Source organism: Lontra canadensis, unplaced genomic scaffold (genome assembly GCF_010015895.1).
Source record: "Lontra canadensis isolate GAN:19392208 unplaced genomic scaffold, GSC_riverotter_1.0 scaffold143, whole genome shotgun sequence".
Classification (NCBI taxonomy): Eukaryota; Metazoa; Chordata; class Mammalia; order Carnivora; family Mustelidae; genus Lontra; species Lontra canadensis.
Window position 1 is genome coordinate 2,012,596 of NW_022631137.1, and position 26,043 is coordinate 2,038,638.

The following is a 26,043-nucleotide window of genomic DNA, read 5'->3' on the forward strand; positions in this document are numbered from 1 at the left end:
GTGCCAAGTACTCTTCCAAGCCCCTTCCATGTGTCAACTCATTTCAGCTCCACAGCTAATGTGCAGGCTAAGTTTTAACTGTGGAGACAGGCATGGAGAGGTTAAGCAACTTGCATACTGGTTGTGTGACTTGTACGTGACAAAGGCTACATTTGTACCTGGAAAGCCTGGTTGCAAAATCCACGTTCTTAACTTCCATACTGAGTCACTTCTCAATCACAAGTGTCTTTGTTTTCGATTCCAATAAAATCACCTCCCTAAAGGGTCATTAAAAAGTGACAAAGACCATGGAGGAAGTTTGTTCAGTAGAACTCTGCTTGTTGCTTCCCTTTGGGATCTTCCCTCTCCCCTCCTTTCCCTTAACAATGAACATCCTGCCCTATCCTTTTAGAATGCACTCTACCCATAATAACCCTTAGCAGCTGTGACTACATAAAGCTTATTTATACCCATGTCCTATGGCTAAAAGAGATCTTTAGGCAGCCCACAGCCCTGTCCAAAGAGTATATACATCACCAGGAGACAGGCTGTGAAATAGACTGTGTTGATTTAACTAGAAATGCCCATTATCCAAAAGCAAAGAAAACCCAAGGCCACCTCTGCTTTCTCCCACCCTGACTTCTATTTCCTACTACCCCCAACTCCATTATAATTCTGTGCCTCAATCTTAAATACATTAAAAACACAACCTATTCTATTTCTTTTTTTCCTTCTTCTTCTTCTTCTTTTTTTTTTTTTTTTTTTTCCAAACTAAACAGGCTCAACTTAAGGTCAGTCTCTTCTGGTACACTGGCTCCTATTATGGAGGGAATAAAGGAGAGACTGCTTTTAAAAAGGGAGAGACTGCTTTTAATGACAGTTTCCGAACAGTGGCCTTTTGTACTTGAAGGGATTGATGATAAAGCTCACTGTCAACTGACAGTAACATCAATGTCAGAGCACAAAGGGACGGATGTCCCTCAATATGGGATCATCCCAGAGCCATTAACCAGTGCTAGTCTGCTCTGCCATCTTGGAGGATGGCTACTCCTCATGACAACTAGGCTGCTGCTTCCTCTCCGCAGAGTCAGGAAAGAAAACTCTCTCTGTCCTTCTCCCCTCCCCTCTCTCTTCCTCTTTCTAACACACACAGAGGCACATGTTCCATACGTGAGAGTAATTCAGCACTACCTTGTGGTAAACAGCCATGGTCTGAGTTTGAATCCTAGCTTTGCCAACTCTTTGCGGTATGATTTAGGCAAGTATCTTAGCTTCTCTGTGCTCTGGTGTTCTTGTCTCTAATGTAGAGATAATAATACTAAATATCTCAGGGTCATTTTGCAGATAAAATGACATAGTTCATGCAAAAGCTTGGTGCAATGCCCAGATAAACACTCAAAATATATGTTGGCTGTTATTAGTACTATTAGAGCAATACAGAACTGTACAGTCTATTCTCAGGCATCAGCTAAATGCCTTTCCCTAATGCTTTGGTGAGGGAGATAGGACTTCTACTACTTCAGCCATTTTACAGATGTCTCAGACAGATGTTATGATGGGCTCCAAATCACACAAGTGACCACCAGCAAAGTCAGGACTAGAGAAGTAACTATCTGATTTGAGACCAATGCTTGGTCCACTCTCCCAAGTTATTTCCCAATCAGTTAAAGACCCTATGGCTACTGCATACCTAGAATGATTTTAGAAGCAAGGGAGGAAGGCCATTCTGAATTCCTCAAGCCCATCATAATTTCAAATATTATATCTGATTGTTAGAGTGGCCATATCACTTATCATCTAAACCTGATATTTTTAAGAATGACAAATGCTATATTCTGTAAGATTCCAGAAGAGACATAAACTGAGATAGTACCAGACAAATGCCCTCTACAGATGGTCCACATAATTATACTAGCACAAATCCCCACTCCACCTTCTAGGGTTGACTGTCATTTAATACTTGACTTCATGACACATTTACTCATGCCCTCTCTTTTGGTGGAATCATCCCTCTTTCTTTCAGCCAGTTACTACTCCAATCAATGGTGTTACCACAGACTTTCCAAGTACAGTAGCATTCTTCTTGACAGACTGAAAGATTGGGTGAACGGTGAGTTCAAAGCCAAGCCAACTGAGGTTCTTCTCAGAGATTTTTCTGCTACAGCTGAAAAGGAAAAAAGCCCCATGTTTCTGGGGGAAGACAAAGATCATGATGTTCAAAAGAAAAAAATCTTGGATTTGCCCATGCATTCTTCTTTGGATGCTTAGAGGAAGCTCATCTTTAGCAGGAGAAGCTGCCAACCCAGCAAGAGGTAGAGAGAAGTGGAGATGCAGGGTGAGTGCAAAAAAGGAAAATGTCCTCACAGTTCTCAGTCATTGGTTCCAGTCACAAAAGCTTGAGTCCAGTCTCCAACACTCCCACTCCTACTGTTATTTATTCAACTTTGTAGCCCAACACAAAAATCTCCCCAATTCCATTATCTAATATATATTCTATGATCATTTGTTTGTTTGTTATTCCATTTTGTTAAAAGTGGTATGAATTGTGTTTCCATTACTTGCAATCAAAATATTCTAATAATACAGATACCAAAAATGTGAATATGGACATGGACCTCGAAGAAAGCTAAAATTTTTCAGCAAAAAAGAAGTTAGCAAGGAGGTAGATCAAGCTGAATATTCTTGTTGCAATAATCATTTCAGTGGGCTTGAGGGAGCTTAAAATTTTGATACGAAAATAAGCAAGAGATGTTCCATATCCCAAGAGATCTTGCTGAAAGGAGGACATGCTCATGGAAAGGCATTATGGCATAGTGGCTTTGGCATCAGTAAATGATGGTTCAAATGGCAGTTCCACTGCTGAGTAGCTCTAAGTGGTTGGTCAGGTCACTTCAGCTCTCTGAGCTTCTATTTCCTCCTCCATAAAATAAGGATTCTGATACTTCTCAGAGTTGTTAGGAGAGCCATCAAGGGTGTACATAAGGCAGACAGAAAGTTATTCATAAATCGTGATTATTATGTGTGTGTGTGCAGGGCAATAAAGAGATCCAGCTATAAAGGCTGATAGATGTTAGGATGAAGACTGTGGTATCCCTAGAGGTAGAGAGTATGCTTTCACTGTCTTGGGTCTGCTGTCACCTGGCCCAGGGTCCGGGCTCTTTGAAGTGCTTAATAAAAGTCAATGAATAGATAAATGAAAAATGAAATCATTGATGCATGTACATAGCCTTAGAGGGATCTTAACCATAAAAAGCCATTATCAATGTCCTCAAGGAAAATGTATCTGGCAAGGTATTTAGTGCCAGACTGCATTAAAAGAATCCTCATGACAGCTGTCAAAAAACCTCTCTTTTTTTTTTTTGCAAGAGTGAAAACCTAGAAGACAGTACAAAAAAGTAAAAGAGTAAAGCAATCATTTCTGTTTATATTCATGAACCCAGAAAGTAAAAGTGCAGTATTCATTCAATCATTCATTTATTTGTGACTTTATTCACATGCATTAGCTCCTGCTCTGATTCAGCAATGTTAGGTACCCCAGGGGCCCAAAAATGAAGATGGTTGCTACCAAGAAACCCTCAAACAAGAGTATGAGGAAGATATATGAATAACTGCCTCTGATCAAATATAATAAATATCATACTGTCAGAGACAGAGACAGTCAAGGCTCCAGAACTTCCAAAAGCAGAGCATTCACTTAACCAGAGGATACAGCACTGTGCCAAGGCAGACTCCTGAAGGAGGAAACAGCATAACGAAGGCAAAAAGTTATGAAGATACAGGCCGTCTTGCAGGAGAGAGTGGAGTCTCTGATCTCCTTGGAACAAAGACTGCATGAAGTGAGTGCAAGCACCAGGATGTGGAAGCTGGGTTGACCAGAGGAACCTGCAGGCCTTGAATACCAAACTCAAATACAAAGATTTCATTCTGCAGAAAACAACAGGCCACCAACATTTTTTGATAGAAGGTGGGACATAACCAAAGTAGAATTCTGGTAAAAATAATTTTGAATGTAGAGGGGTGTAGATCAGGAGGGATGGTCAGGTAACAGATTTTATTTTTTTTAATTAAAAAGTAAAAAATTTTGACTAGATGACTAGATATATGGAAACACTGCTAACTATATGGGAGAAGGTTGTGGAAGTCAGGCCTCCAAAAGAGAAAAGGACAAGAAAACCTAACTCAGACTGTATTGGCAGGGTGGGCAGTGAAGGCGTTTACTGGCTTATACAACTGAAACATCCAGTTATAGAGACAAGCTCCAACACAGGTGTTTGTACAGGGTCACCCAGCCTTGTCCTCCCTCCTTCTCTTGGATTTGCTTTTCTCTGTATTGTCTCTCATATTCAGCGGGATCTCCCACAGTGGAGGCCACAGCCATTCCAAGCTCCCATACTCACAACTCCTAACCCGGTGAATCAAGGCGCTATTTCCCCCAGCAATTTCTAATTGAGTTTAACAGGCCTCCACTGGACCAGATACTCATCCTTGAGCCATTCACTGACCTCAGTATTTGGGATGCCTTGACTGGTCAGGCCTGAGTTATGTGTCACTTTTGAATCAGGTGGGTCTGCCCAGCCAACCCCACAAGGAAAGGAAGAGACAGGCTCCTACCTGCTGAAGAAGAGAAGACTGCTGAGCAGTCACCTTGCTTGGGAGATGGGAAGGGGAGAAAGTTGCCATGGGAAAGCAAATGCAGTTGTAATCCGTAAGGTTAAACAGCAGTCCCCTCATGTAAATGCACCTACAGCCAGTGTTATTGGAAGAACCTTCAAATGTTTTCCCAGACCTCCAAGAGCACTTGGAATTTCAAGAATAAAAATATTTTTATTGCTCAAGTCAACTAAATTCCCCTGAAAGTGTAAAGAACTAAATCTCTTCAAAGATGTGAAGACATGCAGTGAAAATGTAAGGACAAACAGAACACTACTAATTCATTTGATATTTTCAAATGGAAATGCTTCCTCCCAGGAATGAATGAATGAATATATATATATATACACATTTATGTGAATATAAAAATATAAATATATATGAATATAAATATATAAATATAAATATACATTATAAAAACATATATAAATTTCTCTAAGGATAGCTACTAATAAAAGTGTCATAAATCCATTACAGAGTAGGAATATCTACCTTTACTCTCTGCTGACACTGATAGTATGGTAACTTTTACAATTCAGACACCCCTTTTGATTGGAAAAAAAAATGAACTTGGATTTTTCTCTGGGGAGGGAGAAAACAAAACAAAAACATTTTCCCTAGCATTTCAAGATATACACATTCTTTGAAGTGTATACAATTATGACTGATAGTTTTAATACTGGTCAGAAACTCAAACTGCAGAGCAGTGATTAAATATGATTAAAGTCAAAATGAAAAGGAGACTTGGGTTCAGAGTCATGTGTTTTTTATCTCTGTGACTTCTTGCAAATTGTTTAACCTCTCTGTTCCTCGGTTTCATAGTCTGCAATACAGATATAATACTAATACTCAAATGAGAATTAGATAACATAGTACATGTAAAGTGGAAAAGTAGGAGTGTGTGTGTATATGTGTGTGGACACTTAGAATACATACTTGGAATTCAAGTATTTTGTCTTTTAAAATCCAAATTATTCCAACTGTATGTTCAAGTATGTGTGTGTGTGTGTGTATATATATATATTTGTATGTGTTCAAAAAACTATAGTTTCCCTAACTGGACATAATCTAAATGCCTTACAAGGGAATGGTTACATAAACAGATTCAGACAATAAAATACTCTGCAACTAAGCAGAATGCAATACACCTATACAGGCTGATATAGGAAGATGTATATGATTATATACCAAAAACAAGGTGCCAAATTATGGATTATGAATAAATGATATATACATATGACTACATAAATCATATGTAAACATGTATGCCATATGATTTATGTACTTATAAATACTACAATATTGATAATTATACATGCATATAATAGAGGTAAACATAATAAATATACAAACAGAAATGCCTACATAAGCACTTAAACATGAATAGAAATTTATGGACGATACATTAAAAAACAAAAATGATTGCCTCTGGGAGGTGAATTGGCTGCCTATAAGTAGACTTCAAATTTTAAATTTTATTCTATGTTTGAAATTATTTTTTCACCACATTCAAAATATGAATGTCTCTTTTTTTTTTTTAAACTGACTTTCGTGAACCTTTCCCAATGCATCTACTGTCTTTTACTCTATCTGTGAAAACCCTCAGCAGAATTTCCATTCCTAACAGTGTTCATGTGTGAATGGACCATTGGGTTTGTTTTTCAGATCACCATATTTACATGCATGGGCCACTTTGTCAAAAATGATGCTAGCTGATTAAGAGAGTTTGTGAAAAAGTACCCACTGTGATTGAAACACTCATTTAATACATTTTAAGTGCCTGAAATGCTCAGCTTCCTTGATTGGTGTTGATTGTTTGCATTTGATTTATTTCCTCAGGATCAGTGTTCATTAAATTACTTAATGTAATGGCCACCCTGTAGCTACAGCCTGTCTAACTCCCTGTCTTTGGGAGCGTTCTAATTCCCCGGCTGCTCTCTTCGGGAGCAAGGAGTGCAGGTCTTACCATCGAAGAGCTCTCTGTGGCTCACAGAAGTTACTTTTAAGGAAAATTATCTTTCAGAAGGATCCACCGCAGTCATGTCTGATTTTTAGTTTTTTTGCTATTTATAGCTTCTGTTCTTGGCCGCTGTCTTATTATTTCTGACAATTTATTAACGACCATGGGCACACTTGTAAAATGATGTTCAGTGCTCACCACAGTATGTTTGATCTTCCACATTTCAAAAGTCTGCCACCCATGTGGACAGCAAGGCTTGTGCCAGCATTATTCCAGCAGTCTGTAAGCTAAATCCACTTTTTAAAAAATGGACATGGCTTCATTCGACACCCCAGTAGTACCCAGTCTGAATGGAGATTTCCTTATTTTGCTTATTTCCTTTTATCTGTCCCAGTGGAGATGGGGTACTGGGATCTCTCTTCATTAATTGTTTGTACAAAGGCTATTGAGATTTGCTTTTGTTTCCCAGGAGGACAAACAGAATAGTATGAAAGGTGTCGTGTGCACACTTACATCAATAAACCTCACCGTGGAATGGGAAGTATTGATCAGAGGAGGTGGTCAGAGGAGCACTTATTGTACTGGAGGGAAAGGCACCAGAGGGACTTAGAAGCCAAAGAATGTGTGAAGTCGCTGAGTACAATGACCACATAGAGGTCACTGGGATCCTACAGCACACAAGTAAAATGAGAAAGGAGAAAATGCATATTTTTGTATGTTTCTGACTGTAAAACTCAGGTTAGTCAAGAAAGAGTTGGAGTTTGACCAAGGTCCAAATGAGATTGAGTTCTGTGTACCCTGGGACCCTGATGGCCTAGGAATGTAAAACCCCTCCCTACTGCAATGGCATTGTTTTAGAGGGAAAAAAAATAATCACAAAAATTAAAGTCAACAGCAATTAAGGGCAGCTTCAGGGGGTCTAGCTAAGCTTGCCTTGGGGGAAGGTCTAGACTGAAGTTTTAGTAGAAGTTTATACCCCCAAAGTATGAGATCCTGGAAAGTTTGAAAGGTGTGCCAAAGGGTGGGTTCAAGCCTTCATGTTTAAGTGAGGGTCTAGAGTGGACAGGAGGCAAGAAGAGAGAAGTTCACGCCAATGTCCTGGATAAAGTGACTTGGAGTTCAGATGGTTCTCCTCAACCCCGGTACAGAGCTGGAGCCCAACAAGAGGTGGGAGCCAATCATTCTGGTTTGGGTTTTTTTTTTTCCTTTTTTCCCCCTTACTTTTTATTTAAATTCCAGTTTACACACAGTGTAATACTAGTTTCGGGTGTACAGTATAGTGATTTAACACTTAATTTGACACTGGTACTCATGAGTGTGCTCCTTCATCCCCATCACCTACTTAACACACCTCCCACCCTGTCTTTTGGTTTGTCTCTGTTTTTTAACCTTTGTTCTTTTGTTCTGTTTCCTAAATTGCACATCTGAGTGAAATCATATGGTATTTGTCTTTCTCTGATTTTTTCCCACATAGCATAACACTCTCTAGCTCTAGCCACATCACTGCAAATGGCAAGATTTCCTTCTTTTTTATGGCTGAGTAATATTCCTGTGTGTGTGTGTGTGTGTGTGTGTGTGTGTGTGTGTGTGTGGACACACACCACATCTTCCTCATCCATTCATCAGTGTCATCCATGGACATCTGGGGAGTCATGGGTTCCAGATAAGCTACAGGACTATCCCAATAGGCTCAGAGACAATCCGTGCCCATATAAAGAGTCCAACTACATAGTTTTATTACAAATAGAAAAATGTCATTCAAATTTACAAAAAGAGAAATTTGTAAGAGTCAGGAGGAAGAGAAGAGTTGTTTATCCTGAACAGGTGAACTCCGTAAATCTTTCTGTCATGTGACAGGTGTTCACTGTCAATGTTTCACTTACGTGACAAGCATTTCTTGAGTGTGTACTCTCCCAACGGTACTGTGCTAGGCACTGTGGGGTATCCAGAGAAATTACCCTTGTACAGACCTTAGGAAGGATCTTAAGTTTACTAGGGTAGATTGAAGATCAAAGCAAAATACAAGGTGAGCATTATTTAGGGGCACCTGGGTGGTTCAGTCAGTTAAGCTTCTAACTCTTGATTTTGACTTGGATTGTGATTTCAGGGTCATGAGATCAAGCCCCTCATGGAGCCTGCTTGAGAGCCCCTCTATCCTGCTGTGCCCCACCCCCCGCTGTGCTCGCTCTCTCTTGCTCTCTCTAAAAAAAAAAAAAACTAAATTAAATTAAACTTTAAAAAAAGATAAGCTTTATTTACATCAGGGGTTCTCACCCTCAATTACATATTAGAATCACCCACCTGGGGAGCTTTTGAAAAATAAGGATGTCTTGAGCATAAAACTCCTGGGACTCTGATTTAATTGGTGTAGAGTGGGGCCAAGTTTTGACAGTTCTTAAAACTCTCCCCACTTGATTCTAATTTGAAGTCAGGGATGAGAACCTCTAATATATACTTAGAAACACTTGATGTGAGTCTTGAAAGCTATGGATAAAAATTGGAAATATGGAGAAATCAAAACAAAGCTCAGTAAAATCTTTTCTTTTATCTTCTGGCGATTTTCACCATGCCAGGAGGCATCCTGTGAGGTGAGTCACTATTTAAATGCTCCAACATCAGAAAGGAAGGCAATTAACATGTAGTGAAATGTGCTGCTAGGTACTTGTAATATAATGTGGGTTCCTGGATTAAGAGCAAGCCAGAAGGAGGGAGTTTCAAAGGGGATAAATTTAGTTTCCAAGAAAGTTAAAGCTTTCATTCTGAGATGACTTGCCATACATATACTACAACTGAAGTATGGTACAGACCTAATGCCATCAATGTGAGGGTAATATTCTGATGACTTCTAAGTGTCAGGCCCTTTACAGATATTTCTAATTCCCAACAACCCTATAAACCAAGTATTTTCATCCTGCGTTTACCACTGATGAAAATCGGCTTGGGGACCTGCCCCCAGGCTACCTAGCCAATGCTGTTGAACTACATGGGTCAGGCCCGGCCACATAAGGACTCCTCATTGCCCATGCTCTTTCTCACCAACCTCTTTCAGGAGGGGTAAGTAAGGTGCACTTCCATCTCCTAACACCAAAATTTCATGCATTTCGCCTCTCAAAACAACACCCTTCTACGTTTGCAAGATAACAAAGAGAGAATACTTAAGAAAATCTATATGAAGATATGCTTATAATAAAAACACCCTCGCCGGTAAGATTTTAATGACTCCCATCTTTAAGGATCAAACAGAAAGAAAGTAAATACAAAGCATGGGCTGGACATTTCATGCTGTGGAGGAATTCTCTGGATCAGTCGCTCAGTTTGCATTTATATGCTGGACCCCCTGCACTTGTTTAGAGATAAAACAGAACGCTGTGGATGCCACCCTCTACTCAGTCACGCAGGTTAAAACGAGATTGCTCTCTGTATCATTTAGGAAATAGAAACTACCAGTCCCACAAATCCATCCCATTTTTCTGGTCTTTGTCTTGATGCCTTTACCCACCCAGATCTCCACTGTCCCTAATCTGTTCGCTCAGAAGTATTTCTGAATGTTATTATTTATAAGACAATGTACTAAGTGAGGGGGAGGATATGTGACCCGCTGAGAAAAATAACACTCACCCTCATAAAGCTTATAGTTCTGCAGGAAAGAAAGATGACAATTAAAGATTCATATAAATAAACATAAATGTCCAACTGAGATGAATTCTAGAAAGGAGACAGACCTGGTATCATGATAGGTAGCGGACAGGAGGGGAACAGCTTCCCCGTGAAGCGGTACTGAGCAGGACTGGGGAGCAGTAAATAGCGATGAACCAGGCTAAGCAAGTTTATGGTGAAGGCAGTGGGGGAATGAAAGGGTTTCGAAAAGTTCTGTGAGAGCAAACATGTAGGGGATGAGAACAGGGAAAAGGGACAGAAGTGAAGGTCAAGGTGGTGGTGAGTTTGGGGCCCACTGACTCTTGAAAGGCTGTGCTGGTCACAGTAGGACATTCTGCCTCCTGCTCAAGAGCTATGCAAGCTCCTGACCCCTGAGGGGTCACATTCAGGGTAACATGACCAAATTATGCCGGTAGCAGTGTGGAGGACTCGGGACAGGCAGAGCAGGCATTCATCAGGCGCTCACGGTAACTGTCCGCACAAGGGGACAGGGTGGTTTGGCCCAGGGCGGTGCCAACCATGGAACTGAGGAAAGTCAACAGAAAGAAGGTTTTACCTCAATATTTCTCTTGTCTTCCCTCGGGCTTCGGCCTTCACCTACTTAACCCTCTAAGCTGTGACTCCAAGGGCCTTGCTTAACCATCACTGATGTCAGGTGAACTCAGTTTGAAATCCAAACTCAATCATGATACATGACATACTTCCGTCACCGGGCCCACATTTCATCTTTTTCCGTCTTCCCCTTCTCTCCCACCTCAGTAAACTATATGTATTTCCCTGGGAGGTCTCCATCAGCGTCCCAGATGCTAAGCAGGCTACACAGAATTCAATGGGAATGGTACCCCTTGGGTTTGTGCAGCATGACTACCCTGATCAAATTGAGATTTTCCAAACCCTGATTGCTGGAAAGGGCATTGATACTGTCCTCAACTCAGAAGAGTTGTGGGTGTCAAATATGAAGGAGTCCTGTGCCATAATTAGCACTGCTAACATCTAACAGGTTGATCCCAGATATTCCAGGAAAGCAACTCTGACCAAGACCCCAAGGTCACTGCATTAATGAACTGTTTTAGAATAGGAGAGAGAAGAGGCTTGAGGGAAACACAGAAATACACAGGCACATAGTAGAGCATGACCCTCCAATGTGTTTTAACTTAAGGACTCTGATCTCCCTCCTTTGTTCTAGTTTCTAAAGCTAAGACTATAGGTATGGACACCTGTATAACAAGAGAGCCAGTCTCAAAGGTAAGAGAGAGATGCTTTGAAAGTGGCTACTTAAGAGGCAAGGTGGGGGGAAAGACGATCATACAGGCCAGAATTTTATGAAGATGAAATCCAGTTGTAAAATCACCAGTATCGCCGAGAGCTATCACGTTGGGGAAAAAAATGCTGAAACATTCTACTCCCATTCAGTCCCATTATTCAAAGGAGCATGCATTTTATAACCCAGGGAAGCCCTCCATTCAGCTGAGAATTAGCCCTTGTCCCCGAGCCCTAATTCCATAAATAGACTTTAAGCATTCCACACAGTGACACAGTGCAGAGATGGGGTCCCTCCTGGTGTGATGTTCCATCCGGCTGCGACTCACACCACATTCTCCTCTCCTTAGGAAGCAAACCGCTTCTCTGATGTTTCCCCACTGTGTCCAATTATGCTGCTGCCCTTGCAAAATGAGCACTTAAGCATTCAGTCCATTTTTAAGGAAACGGATCAGCATGATTATTCTGGGAAACACAAAGCTCATGGAGGAATAGGGCAAATTAAGAATTTCAGGAAATACTGGTCTTTGTATATTAATCACACTAATAATATTACAAATGAGAGAAGTGCAAATCCACTTCCCTCCCATGCATGATTTGCTGCGTTTGAACCCTTGGATGCAAGTGTGCAGAGTACTGTTCTGATGTATTTAGCCCCCTCCTTGATTGTTTTCAATTACTGCTACATTTTTAAATATCAGAACAAAATAACTGGAAAGCAGCACCATTTTCCCAATTAGCTAAAAGCCACAGAAAACACTGTGCTGGAAAATGGAAGGTTCATCAGGAAATGACAAATACACACACACACAACACTACCTCCTAATTCCATGGCAGACATCCCTAATCAATTACAGAATTTTTGCCCACGGAGATCATAAAGGGCCTCAAACTCCTCTTCCCACAGAACACTTACCCACCAGTCCGAATTGACATCACTGTGACCTAGATGGGCTCACTCTTTTTACAAATGAGGCAACTAAATTCTGGTAGGCGGAATGCCCTTGCCAAGGACACAGAGTGAATTAGGGTCAAAGCCAAGATGAGGAGACAAATCTTACTCCCCATCTGCTGCTCTTACACTCCACCTACAACGAGCACCCCTCCTTATCTTTACAGAGCAGCAGCTGGGTAGAATTCCTTCCACGATTATGAGATGCTTTAGGTAACATTTAAAGAAATGAGAAGAACTACAGGGAAGTCTTATCACTAGGCATGAACATGAAAACCTGTACCTATAACTTTCATATTTGCACATTTACCTTAGGTTTGCACTAAACACAGTATTTGCTATTTACACACACACACACACACACACACGTCCATCCCCACATCTGCTCCTTCTTTTTTTGTATGGCAGTGTTCTTCTTGACATTCAGATGTCAGCTTCATTATCACCTTTCCAAAATCTCTCTCCAGGCCAACTTACCTAAATAGACCCTCCTCTAATTAGTTTCTATCTTATTACTCTATTTCATGCCTAACATGTACCACAAGTGGTAATTGGTAAAAGTGTTTACTGGCTCAGAACTTCTCCAAGATTACAAGCCCCCAAATGTCAGAAGACCACATCTGCGTATTCTCTACCAACAACAGCACTGCTTGGATAGAGGTCGGCACACAATCAAGTCAGTGAATGAATTTTTAAATACCACACTCCCTAAGAGTATCTTGTCTTTGTGTTTTTATTCCACCTCTATGCTCTCCGCCCATTCACATCTAGGGATGTCCTTGGGTGTCACCTGCCAAAGGTCACACAGCTCAGGTGTGGTTCCTTCCTTAAGGTATCACACGAGACATCTGCTTTAGTCAAGCAAACAGAGGTTTCCTTGGATTGTTATGAGTGGAGAAATGAAGCTTCTGACCTCAGCTCTGTCATCAGGCCTGCCTGTGCTTCCTCCCACCGGGAAGCCAAGTCTTCCCGGTCCATATGGTTGACCCACAGAATTGTGAGCTGAGTTAATGTCTGTTTTGGGGAAACTCAACGCAGCAGATGCTAAGTGATACACTACTAAGTTAAGTGCAGAGGTTCAAGAACACTAGCCCAAGCTAAATTCTGAGCCTCCATCCAAAAGAGAGGGCAGTAAGAGCTACTTTCCTTTAAGTCCCAATTCCCTCATATGAGAAATGGAAATAATGAGAGAATTTTCTTGAAAATGTTATCATTATTAAGTGCATTAAAATGTATAAAGTACCAGGTATATGGTGAGTGTTCAATAGATATTAATGGTTATTGTTATTTTTAAAGAGTTAAAAAGACTCATTCCAATCACTAATTTCTTGAATGGTATCTGTTCTATCTCTTCTATGCTCCCAGCATCTTGTTTTTGCAAAGGGAAAAGCTGTGTGCATGCTGCCGTAAAGTATTTTACAGAGAAGATAGGGTAAAACTTATTTATTATTATCTACAATTTCCTCTCATTATTTTCATCATGTAAGTGTAATCTTGATTTAAAAGGAAATTTATAGTCGAGTACACACTAGATAAAGGGGAATTTTTTGTTGTGCTGAACTACAAAAGAAGAATCAGTTCTTTCATTTTTCTTTAAAATAAGGGATTTGGATCACATTCATAAGAACAAATAGTACTCCAAAATGTGCAATACACTACATGCCATGTTCAAACCAAAGATAAGCTTCTGCTCTTAATTTTAAATACCAAGTTCAAAATGTATATGTTCTATTTTTAATACCATTCCCTTTTCAAGAGTGGAAGGATGGCTTCTATCAGCAGAACTACAAGTAAAGGAAATCTTCTGTTTTTTTTTTTTTTCTTTTTTTCAAAAGTCTTGAAAATCTGGAGGGAAACCAATATTTACATTTAGGTTTGTATTTTGCATTAAATTCGTATACACGCTGAATTTCTTCTGGCTCCTCTACAGAAAGTACTATTAGCTCATGCTCCCTTTTCCTACATGCATAAAAAGCAAATAACAACTTATCTCTTTTTATGAGCTGCTCATAAAGCAAAATCCATTCTTGTGTGTGAGTGACTTAACCCTTACACTCATCAGTATGAGCTGTTCCCATTCTTGTCTCAAAACACATGGAACAAAAGGTAGGGTAGAAATAGTAAGATAATACAAAGGGGAAGACAAGTAAAGTCCTTGTAGGCTGAATGCCAGGAGAGGCGTAGTCTCTCTCATTTGCAGAGTAAGTGTTTGGGAATCACAGTAGAGCACAGAGACCATCCAAAGTCATGTCTTTTCCTTGGATAAAGAGCTTAGCTTTTGATTTTTGTTCTTTTTTAATAGCTAAAGGCAACTCTGAGCTTTACAAATGGCCTTTCAGGCTGCAGAATGACACTGTGGTCTCTAGGGGTAGAAGGTAAGGAGATGTCATTTATCTTAACTACCTCTCAGAGGCTGACGCTCCAGCACAACACAGCCTGTCAATACAACGGGCCAGGGAGGCATCTGTTCTGCATGTCACAGCCACCCACTGCCCTCAAAGAACTTTGGGGCACAGGATGTATACATCATTTAAAATAAATGCCAATCACTCTTTTCCTTTCGCCTCTACTTTTATTAAATAGACGGTCCAAAAGGTTTGTGTGTATGTGTGAGAAACAAGCCAGTCGAGAACCGCCATATTGGTAACCACATAGCCATTCTGTCTCACAAACCGGACGTCTGGAGGTAAGCACTAAAGGACAACTGCAGCCACTTGAGAACTGTGTGTCAGTATTCCTGTTTCCCTTCTCTGCATACAACACGGCTGCTCCACTTTCTGCCTAGAATACCCCTTCCAGGCTAGAAGAAACACGAAGAGGGAAGAGCAAATGGCAAAAAGACAGGTGTATGCTGAGCAGTAGCCTCCTGGAATCCCTGCTCTGCAGAGGCTGTATCTGTGTCACTGGTTCTACGGCCCCCACCATTGCAAGAAATCCTGGGACATCGAGGTCTGTGGCTGTTGCCTCGTTCTAAAGGAAAACATTATCGTACCTAACAAAAAGAGAAAAATGGAGAATAGGACAGTGGTTCTCAAAGCACAGTACTTGAGGACTTCTTAAAAATTCTAATTTGGGGGGGCGCCTGGGTGGCTCAGTGGGTTAGGCCTCTGCCTTCGGCTTGGGTCATGATCTCAAGGTACTGAGATCAAGCCCTGCATCAGGCCCTCCGCTCAGCGGGGAGCCTGCTTCTCCCTCTCTTTCTGCCTGCATCTCTGCCTACTTGTGATCTCTCTGTCAAATAAATAAATAAAATCTTTAAAAAAAAATTCTAGGGGCACCTGGGTGGCTCAGTGGGTTAAAGCCTCTGTCTTTGGCTCAGGTCATGATCCTGGGGTCCTGGGATTGAGCCCCGCATCAGGCTTTCTGCTCAGCAGGGAGCCTGCTTCCCTCTCTCTCTCTGCCTGCCTTTCTGCCTACTCGTGATCTCTGTCTGTCAAATAAATAAATGAAATCTTTTTAAAAAATAAATAAATAAAATTTAAAAATAAAAAAAATTCTAATTTGGGGACCCCATTCATGCTCATGGAGTCAAAAGTTCTGGGACCATGTTTTAAGAGAGCCTCCAGGGAATTCTGACCGACACTCAAGTCTGAAGAGAGCTAGTGTCAAAAACTATGTGTTTCTGCAACAGAAAGGTACGTAAGACAGTAATGGCATTTTTACTATCTTCTCTGTTAAAATCTCAGAAGGAATATGCTATCATCCCCATTTTAAAGACCAAAAAAGGGAGGGTTAAATCCATAGCTGGCAAGAGAACAGAAAGTGGCAACTTTTAACTTCATACAAAAGAAAATGCTCTAAGACCAATGCTGTTGGTGAATGATTCTCTGGGTTTTTACACTATCTTTATTGATGAAAGATCAAATTCGTTAGGACATGCTTCAGAAATTCTCTGCTCTTAAATTCTAGTAAAACTTCAACATTTGGCTTTGGGCAATGCACATGTCTCTTCTGAACCTCAGTTTAACTGTCTGTTTAGTGAAACTCCTCCACAGCTTCACTCTACATTACTGAAAATCTTTTTGAAATACTAATTTACAAGAAGAATTCTATACTTTTGGAAAGAAGGAGTTACAGGAATTTAAGTCATAATTTTAATATTCTTAGAATAATGATCCCCCAATGATTTTAAGAAATCTAGAAAAAAGATTATCTTAAGGTACCATTCAGTATTCCAATTATTCCATTCAGTAGCAAAACAAAACAAAACAAAACAAAACAAAAACACACACACATGGCCTAAATGTTCCAGTTAAGTCCACAAAGCCCTTCACATTAAATCACAAAACTAACTTTTTTTTTTAAAATGTGGTACACTGGATTCACACTTCAGCAATGCCTCCTGGGCTAATAGGAACTTTTGCTTTCTGACATTATCCATTTTGTTAAAGCTGGTTATGATTCCCCACACATTACTTGAAAACCAATTTCATTCAAGACAAAAGAGTGTGAGCAGGGTATTACATTTTATGCCTAAATTATGCAAATTTGGTGGAGTTATATTGTATTGTGAGCAATTCCCTTTCTTCCAGTTTTCATTGTAGCATGAGTTAAAGTAAATTTCACTATCCTCATTTGCAAAAGGTGAATACTTTCTATTTTAAACCCTGGAGGAAAGGATTGACTTTTAATGAGTAGTTATCTAATATAAAAATCTCTTACATATATTACTGACATCATCCCAAAGTATTAAATGTACATTCCAGATAGGGTTGATCTTGATTCAATTAATCCTTGGAGAAAGGGCTTCGAAACCAAGCTCTGTGTGTTCCAAAGACAAACCAGGAGGTGAGACAGAGGATGTGGAAACATTTTTTAGAAGACATCCAAGTTGTATCCAACATTTTGCTGTTGGACATCAAACTCTGCACCATTTGATGCAAGCTTCAGAACAAGGACACTTTTATGTAACACTTTCCTCATTCAGTAGTAGGCGATGAGTTTGTAGCTATTAACTTTTTGTTTTGAAAAAATCACCTTCAAACCTTCCACTGTTTTCTTCTTCTCACATAGCCCACCAATTACCAAAAGGAAAGAGGCATGTAGAAGAGACTAGGGACAAGCTAACATTCCAGGCATGAGAGACTCTTGATTACTTCTGTCCATCTCACCAATGCTGCCTCACCTTCATGTGCATTCGATTAGACTGATCTCTACATCTCTTTCTAGAATACATGGTGTGCATGAAGCAGCAATAAGTGAACCTAGCAGGTGAATCGGTTAATAATTCCTTGAGGTGCTAGCAAGGCCAACTGCAGTGGCTTCTTAAAATAAGGCTTTATTTTCTTACTTAATTAGTTTAGCACCTTACCATTCCAAGTATGATCTGTGAACTCAGTCATTAGCAATGCTTGAGACTTTATCAGAAACACAAATTCTAACATCCCACCTCAGACCAACTGAACCAGAGATTCTGGGATGGGGGCCCAGCAATTTGTGTTTTTAAAAAAAAAAAACAACCCTTCAGGTGATTTTTATGGGTGCTAAAGTTAGAGCTCTAGAAGAAAGTAGGTGCTGTGGCAGAACTGGTATATCTTGGTTCTTCTCACATTCTCCTCATGATCAGATGTGGCTGCCACAGCTCCAGGCATCACTTGTATGCTCCAGGCAGGGAGAAAGGGGAAAAGAATAGGCTTGTCTAATCCCTTTCATCATGCTTTTGTCTCAAAGAAGACTCAAGATGATTTAGGATAGAAAAATAATGAATTTTCAGCCTCTACAGTGAGAGACAGCAAAGTAGAAGAAAGTTGGAAATAACTTCTTATAGATGAGATGGACAACTGAAGAGATAAAAATCAGCAGTTTTGCCACACCAGGGCACCAAGATCTTGGAAGTGTTATCTTATAGCACTCACACTGGTATTTTAAAAATAAATATTTCCCAACTTTAAAACATTCATTCCCATTAAACATTTGGTTCGCTGTTTGGAAACACATCTTGCTGGATGTATATATGGCTTACATCAGTCCTTGCCTTTTATCATATGCCTTTTTGCCTTTTAAATTTGGTATCAGGTACATAAATTACTTATTAGAGAATGAAAAGAAGGAATATATAGAAAGAAGGATCACAACTTCCCTTATAGGGAATAAGGAAAGTAAATCAATTCCCTTATATTGATTTAAGATCATATTAGTGAATAATAGAAATTTTTTGGATGATGCATTAGGACACTGATATTGAGGTTATACAAAACTATCTTTGAAAACACATGTGTGTTGTTTTGTTTAATGCCTACTAAAACTTTTAGTCATGGCTCTCTGAGTGTTATCTGGGCAGCTGAACTGTTAAAACACAAGGCAAATCTCTGTTAGGAAAATGTCCCCAGAGTTTAACTATATAAAAATAACCAACCTCACTGGTAATCAGAGAAATTCAAATTAAAAACAGCAGTGATACAGTTCCTATTAGCAAAATCTTAAAGTAATTACAATACCCAAGACTGGGGGGGAGGGGGGTCATAGAGAACTAGCATTTATATCCACTGCTGGTGGCTATATAAATTGATATGACCCTTTTGAAAAGCAATTTAGAAATATATATCAAGAGCCATATAAAATCTTTCCCTTTTCCCCGATGCTATAATTGCATTTCTGGGAGTCTGGCCTAAAGAAATAATCTTAAATAGGGAAAATGAAGCCCACCGGAACATTATTTAGAATAAAAAAGGTAAAATTTAATTCTTAATAGAATGACGAATATTTTATAGTCTTACACACATTCTCTCAATGAAGTATTTGATAGCTATTTTAAAATTGTGGTTATAGTAATTAGATTACTAGATACCTATGGGACAATATTTCATTTCTTTAAAAAATCAGAAGTGCATGTTTATTATAATCAAAGCTACATAAATTAAAGAATACATGGCAATGAATATACCACAAACTTAATACTGACTGTGTTATAATGAACGCTTTTATTTTCTTCATAATTTTCCATTACAGGATTAGTAATAGTGTTCTCACTTTTTTAATGAATAATGCATTTATAATAAAAACACACTGCAAACATTTTGACTCTCTTGGAAGAAATAGCTCTTTAAACATAGTTTATGACTACAATAAAATAGTCTTTTTAGAATTTTGACTGCATTTTGGTTAACCAAAAGACCTCACTGATTAAAAGGAATAATATTAACATGAATTACAAATTACCAAAGAATCACAAGTCAATATAATCTACCTGACTGATGGACTAGGAGAAAAACCAGCTAAGTCCTCCTTTTGTCTCTATTCTCTTCCAGTGTCAACAGAGTCTTCTAACCCAGTAGATCTGCGTTAACTCACTCTTCAAGAACAAAGAAAGAGGACTAATATCTATGCTGGGAGCAGGTGGTGGAAAGAGGTAAAACCCCGTTTCTCTGAATGATTCTTTTAGTCACATAAAGACAAGAGATGAAAGCGCTCATCACCTTGCACCAATTAACTATGTATGTATGTATTTTGTGTGTGTGTTGTGTATGGAGAGGCATATAGAGACAGATGATAGATACTTAAACACATTTATATGTATACATGTAGAGCCATAGATAGCTGAGAGATACATTGATAGATAGATGGACACATACACACAAATACTGAACACTTATGATATGTTCAGGTTTTGTGCTAAGAGTTTCCATGAATTATCTCAATTGATTCTTTATAAAGATTAATTTATCCCCATTTTATGGATAAAGAAATTGAGAGGTTAAGTAAATTATCCACGATTGCTCTATAATTTAATTCCCCTTTGAAGAGCATCACTTGATCAACAGAACACAAAAGCCCAGCCTTGACCAATGCATATTTCTTAAAGAAAAAATGCTGGGGCTGGGCATACCAAAATCATTAAATACAAATTGTGGTTTTTGCTTTTAATCTAACATTTGACTTTTTTTGTGCTCCTCTCGGTGACTCAGTATCACAGCACAAATGTGTATCTGTTCCACAGATGTGGTCCCTCAGTTATCAAACAGCTGCATAGCATGCCTGAACTTTGACATATATATAACTGACCCTTGTGCCCTCATGTTGAAAATTATAATTAATATCCCATTCATGTTTGCACTCCGGAGAAAAAGCATAATTAGTATTTTTTTTCTTTTTGCTTCAACTGGTTCCATTTGTGATTTACAAGTAAGCTTAATGGAGATTCTGTCTTTGGTATTAGCAGATGAACCATCAGAAGAAGGATCTTGGAAACCCATAGAAGTGTCAAGGGATGATAGTATTTAATTCTATTGACACAAATTATCCATTTGTGTTACAATATCCTATATGTTGAGAACTAGATGTAACAAAAGTAGATATTCCTCTTATTAAACACAGACCAAGACATGAATGACTCCAGAATTCACCTGGCATGCTGAAGAGGAAGAGATAGGTATTTTTAAATATTCTGTTGAAATTGCTTGTGGGTTCAACAAAGAAATTGATAAAAATGATATATACTGGACCCAAACTAATAGTAATCAAGGGAAGGACACGTTCTTTCAAAATTCCTTTTGGCAATGATTATATAATGTTTCGTTCGTAACATGCATCCATTCAACATATTGGTCAGGCACCTACGTAATACTGAATCACAGAGAGAAGACAGACAGTTCATGCCCTCAAAGGGACAAGCAGGTTACTCAGATGTTGCTAACATGCAGTGTGCAGTACCGTAACAGGGATGTGCCCAGAGCCTACACCTGTGTGACCAGCTTGTGGCAAGAAAGGGATGAAGAAGACAATCAAATCACAAATCAGTTCCTTCCTCTTCCATTACTTCCCTGGTATTCCCCTCTTAAGAGCTAATCCTAGGAGTGTCCCAATTAATACTGAAATACTTTATTATCTCATTTTCTCAATTCTAAGAAAGCACAGAGACTCTATGAAACATCAACTTCGTAAAAGCTTCCTCCATTTCTAAAAAAGTTAAAATGTGGAAACTGCTTGCATGTGCAAATAAAGGAAATAGCGGTGTTCAGACTGCTTTGGCAACATTTCTATTCTCCAATGTACCTCTGAAAGTGGGACATTCAGTAAAATAACACTTGTTTCTAGATTCAGACAAATTCTATTTAAAAAAAAAAAAAAGAATCCCCCAAATGAATAGACAGAACGCTATCCTCATACACAGAGGTGAACATGACTGAAGCAAAGAGACGTTTTTAGCCAACCCATTAATCCTGCAAAGCTTTGTGTGAAGACGTGGATATGTCAGAACAGGTTACCTCAAGAGGGCTTTCTTTTGAACTTGAACTGCCAAAATTCCAAGCAGACACCAAAGGGCTTCAGTTTAAGTGGGCAAAAGGTGAACAGTCAGACGGAAAGTAGAAAGAACAGAAGACCAGACTGGTTATCAAAGAAGAGCTTCCAAAGGGAGGGGGGGGTAAAGTGAAATAGGGAAAGTTTTCAGAAGGTCAATACTCAAGTAAAGCCGCATTTAAAAATACAAATCATTCAGCGGCACAGAGGTAGGAGCAAGAAAGCATTTGCTTTTCAGATTTTGAGCATACTTGGTAAAGAAGATAAAGAGGCACAAACAAAACCTGGGTCAGAGACTGCAACCAGAAATGAGTGTCTGTCTATGCTAGAAAAAGAGAAAATAAAATTCCAGTTACCGTTTAATGTGTCAGATAACTTGGCTTCTGCTCACTCCAGAGTCTGACACGGTAGCTCATCAACATCTCCACAGTGGCTAATCAGGAGAAAAGGGTAAGCCAAATAAATCAGGAAGCTCTCTTGACTGCTGCAGTAGCTCAGATGAAGAGATGATGCGAACAAGGCTGGAGAATGCTAGAACTATCAAACAGAATCTGTTCTTTCCACCAGCATGACCACTCGTGCCTACTTCTCTCCAGGAAACCACAGAGGTGATCCAAATATATGCTTCCTGTCATCTCTGCCTTCTAGATGCTTAAAATATTTATGCTTTTGATCTTTAAATTTGAGAACTATCTCTCCATTTTAGTCCGCTATGATCATCTTATGGATCCCATCAATGAGTATCCTAGCAAGTAGAAAATCTTCGGTTATAAACAAACTCAACTAACTGGTTGGGATAGTTGTGTAGCCCTTTCTACATGCAAGAAAGCACACCAGGTTGAATGAGACAGAATACTTGCTTTTTTTTTTTTTTTTTTTTAAGATTCTATTCATTTATTTGTGTGTGAGAGAGAGAGAACACTAGGCAGGGCATGTGGGAGGGGGGCAGAACAGAGGAGGTAGAGAAGAGAGAGAAGCAGACTCCCTTCTGAGCAGGGAGCCCACTGCAGTGTTCCATTCCAGAACTCTGGGAACATGACTTGAGCCAAAGGCAGATGCTTAACTGAATGAGCCACCAAGGCGCCCCTAGAACACTTGCTTTTAAAGAGCTTGTGTGCACCTGGGGAATGAGATGTACCCACACAATCATCATGAGGATCAACAGTCCTAAGGAGGGAAGGATAAAAGTGTGCTAAAAAAAATCTAAAGGAGGGGCGGTGGGTTAAAGCCTCTGCCTTCGGCTCAGGTCATGATCCCAGGGTCCTGGGATCGAGCCCCACATTGGGCTCTCTGTTCAGTGGGGAGCCTGCTTCCTCCTCCTCCCCCACCCCCCGCCGCCGCTTCTCTCTCTGCCTGCTTGTGATCTCTGTCTGTCAAATAAATAAATAAAAATCTTTAAAAAAGAAATCTGAAGGAGGAAAAAAAAATCCCTTCCAGCCTAAGGATGAGAAAAAGACTTCATGGAAGAGAAGCATCTTCAAAGAAAGAAAGAAATGAAATGTTTCAACTGCTATGTTTATAACTGCTAGCCTTTTTTTTTTTTTTAAGATTTTATTTATTTATTTATCTGACACACAGAGAAACACACGCGGGAGGAGCAGCACACAGAGGGAGAAGGTGAGAGCTCCCGACATGGAACTGGATCCCAGGACCCTGCGATCATGACCTGAGGCGAAAGCAGATGCTTAACTGACTGAGCCACCCAGGCACCCCTAACTGCTAGGCTCCAAAAAGAGGTTTGGTGTGTGGGAGTTAGGGGCAAGTGCATGGTCAAGCAAATAATGTAGGAGAGGATGCACTCTAACACTATCATTTCGTCTCAATCATCTACCACTCTACCTCTCATCCTTGGAGAGTCCCAACACACACTGGCATATTAAAAGTCTTGAGGAATCGCCCCAGAGATGAGGGTGGTGGGTAAAGGAAAGAAAAGCGTAAGAGAGACAGACAGACAGAGGACAGGACACAAATGTCTCAGTGACGAGAAGGAGCTTGGCCCATTTGAGGAACTAAAAACTACCATGTTACTGGAGTACAAGGAACAAGGACAGCAGTGGATGGTGAGGAAGTATGAGAGATGGATGGGACAACTGCGTAGAGCAAGGATTCTCAACCAGGGGAGACTTTGCTTCCCAGGGGCATCTGACAATGTCAAGACATTTTGGTTGTCACAACCAGAAGAACAGGCGCTATGGGCATCTAGTGCAGAGAAAGCAGAGATACTGCTAAGTATCCTATAATACACAGGTCAGCCTCCCCCAAGCCTCTCCCCAACCTGGCAAAGAATTATCCAGACCAGTATATCGACAGTACTGCGGTTGACAAATTCCGTCTAAGTGAGAGATGGAGCATGCTGAATGAGCCTTAGCATAAGAAAGTTGAGCTCAGCTGACGAAAGGGTAGGGATAGATCAAAATCAATGAGATTAACACCCAGACTTGGAAGTCCCCCCTCCCCACCTATGGTTCTGTTCCTTGCTGTGAAGCACAGAAATACTTAAACCACCTGATAGCCCTTCTCTTCTTCACGTTGAAATAAGAGCACAGTTCAACAGCTTCAAGGTTCATGTGTGTTTTATACGTGTGCTGTAAGCAACTGACATTGCGCAACTCTTTAGCATAACTGACTACTTAGAAGTATACAGAGCACAGGGTTCGAACCACCACCATCAGGGGCATTAGAACATCAAAGCAGCAAGAGTCCACAGTGGGAGTTCAAAAACAGCTGATGAGGCTGCCTAGGAGGTTTTCCAAAAGGGGTGTGCATCCCACCAGTGCTGCCAGAGAAGGGCTAAAGGAAGCGTCAGAGATCTCATGTACCCAAAGAAGTCCCCTACATGATACAGACGAAACATGAGAGCGCTTGACAGGGTCACCTAGAAACAAGGAATTTAAGGTTCAAGAAAGGGTGATTAAGCCACCTCCCCGAAAAGATACATTATGTAATAAAAGAGAAAAATCAATATACAAAGTTTCAGTATCTAAATGCAAATACATACTGATAAACAGAAATTACAGTCAGTGACAGGAGTTAACATTTTGAGGATTTTAAAATGAGGGACATTTTGGTTCTTAAGAGGTGACCAAATATTTTAAGGGCTGTAAGGTCATAACTCAGGCCTGTCTTCAGTTGACCACAGCAGTGAATATAAAATTAGCATATTTCACTCTTAACAGGCAAGGCCTTTCAGGTCTGCTTCATTATGTAAAATGATTATTCGCAGTCAGTGGCTCTTTAATTCCCCCATTAATAACAGGGATATTTCTTTACTATTGGCCTCTTTTTCCTTAACCTTTTTTTCAGAGTGAATATAAAGTACATGTTTCTTTGGAGAAAAAAATGTTTTAAAATGTGTCTTCTATGTGGAAATCTTCACTTATAAAAACCTAATAGATTACTCCATTATCATATCAGTGAATACTTATTTTATTCATAAAACTTACTCACATACACACATCCATGTGTCTACGTAAGTTTAATACAGATAGTGTATATCTTACACATTTTTAGAATGTATGATATGTTTTATATTCTGGAAGACAGGAAATCTGTACCCAGAAGGGAAATCCGCACCTAGGCCAGTGTGTTTTTGAGAGAGAGGGAGATTGGTCTATTGCTAAAATCACTGTTGTTCAAGTGTTCTGTTACCTGCAGCTGAAATCATTTCTAACAAATACAGAATCTCAATCACTGCTAGAATTGAGGCACTGGCAAAAAGGAGGCCCTCGATTCCATGGAAACAGAAGAAGGCAAGTTCCCCAAATGTGTCATTAGCCCACGTTCCCTGGAGTCAGAGTCTAGGATCTTCCTTGATCTATAACATAAGCAGGTTGCCCAGATGCCATGTATGTCTTTTTCAGTGTCAAAACGAAAGGGACGATCTTCCATACACTTGGTTTGGTCTTTCCTGTACTAGTAAATTTTTCAAATGTGGAGCTGGAATACAAGGCATCTTGAAAGAAACAAAAAAAAAACAGGCCCTGGGTTGTCCTGAAAGAAGGATAGAGGAAAGAGATATTTTTCCCTCCTTTGCAATACTGAAAAGAAAATCCATTAGAAAAGTCTGTGCCTATATCCAGGATTATTATGAGACCTTTGTAGAGTTTCAAACTTTGTAGTGTTTCTATCCAGAAAAAGGAAATAAAGTCCTTTAAATAATGTGGGTTTTTTTTGTCTGTTTGTTTGGGGGTTTTTTTGAAAACACCAAAGGGACAGAAATACAAGGTTGTGCCACCATCAATCATGGTCGTGCCACCAGTCCAGCAAGTGGACTGGCCCTCCTGGGTAGAGTCTAATAGGAACCTGTACACACCAAGCAAGAATCAGGCACTGGAGCTCATAAGAGGCT

General features: G+C 39.8%; 1 protein-coding gene across 11 annotated transcripts in view; it reads right to left on the minus strand.

The window, feature by feature from the left end:
• The window catches only part of RBFOX1 (RNA binding fox-1 homolog 1), a 2,042,166-nt gene that overhangs the window by 1,253,564 nt on the left and 762,559 nt on the right, over positions 1-26,043 (minus strand). The window lies entirely within an intron of this gene.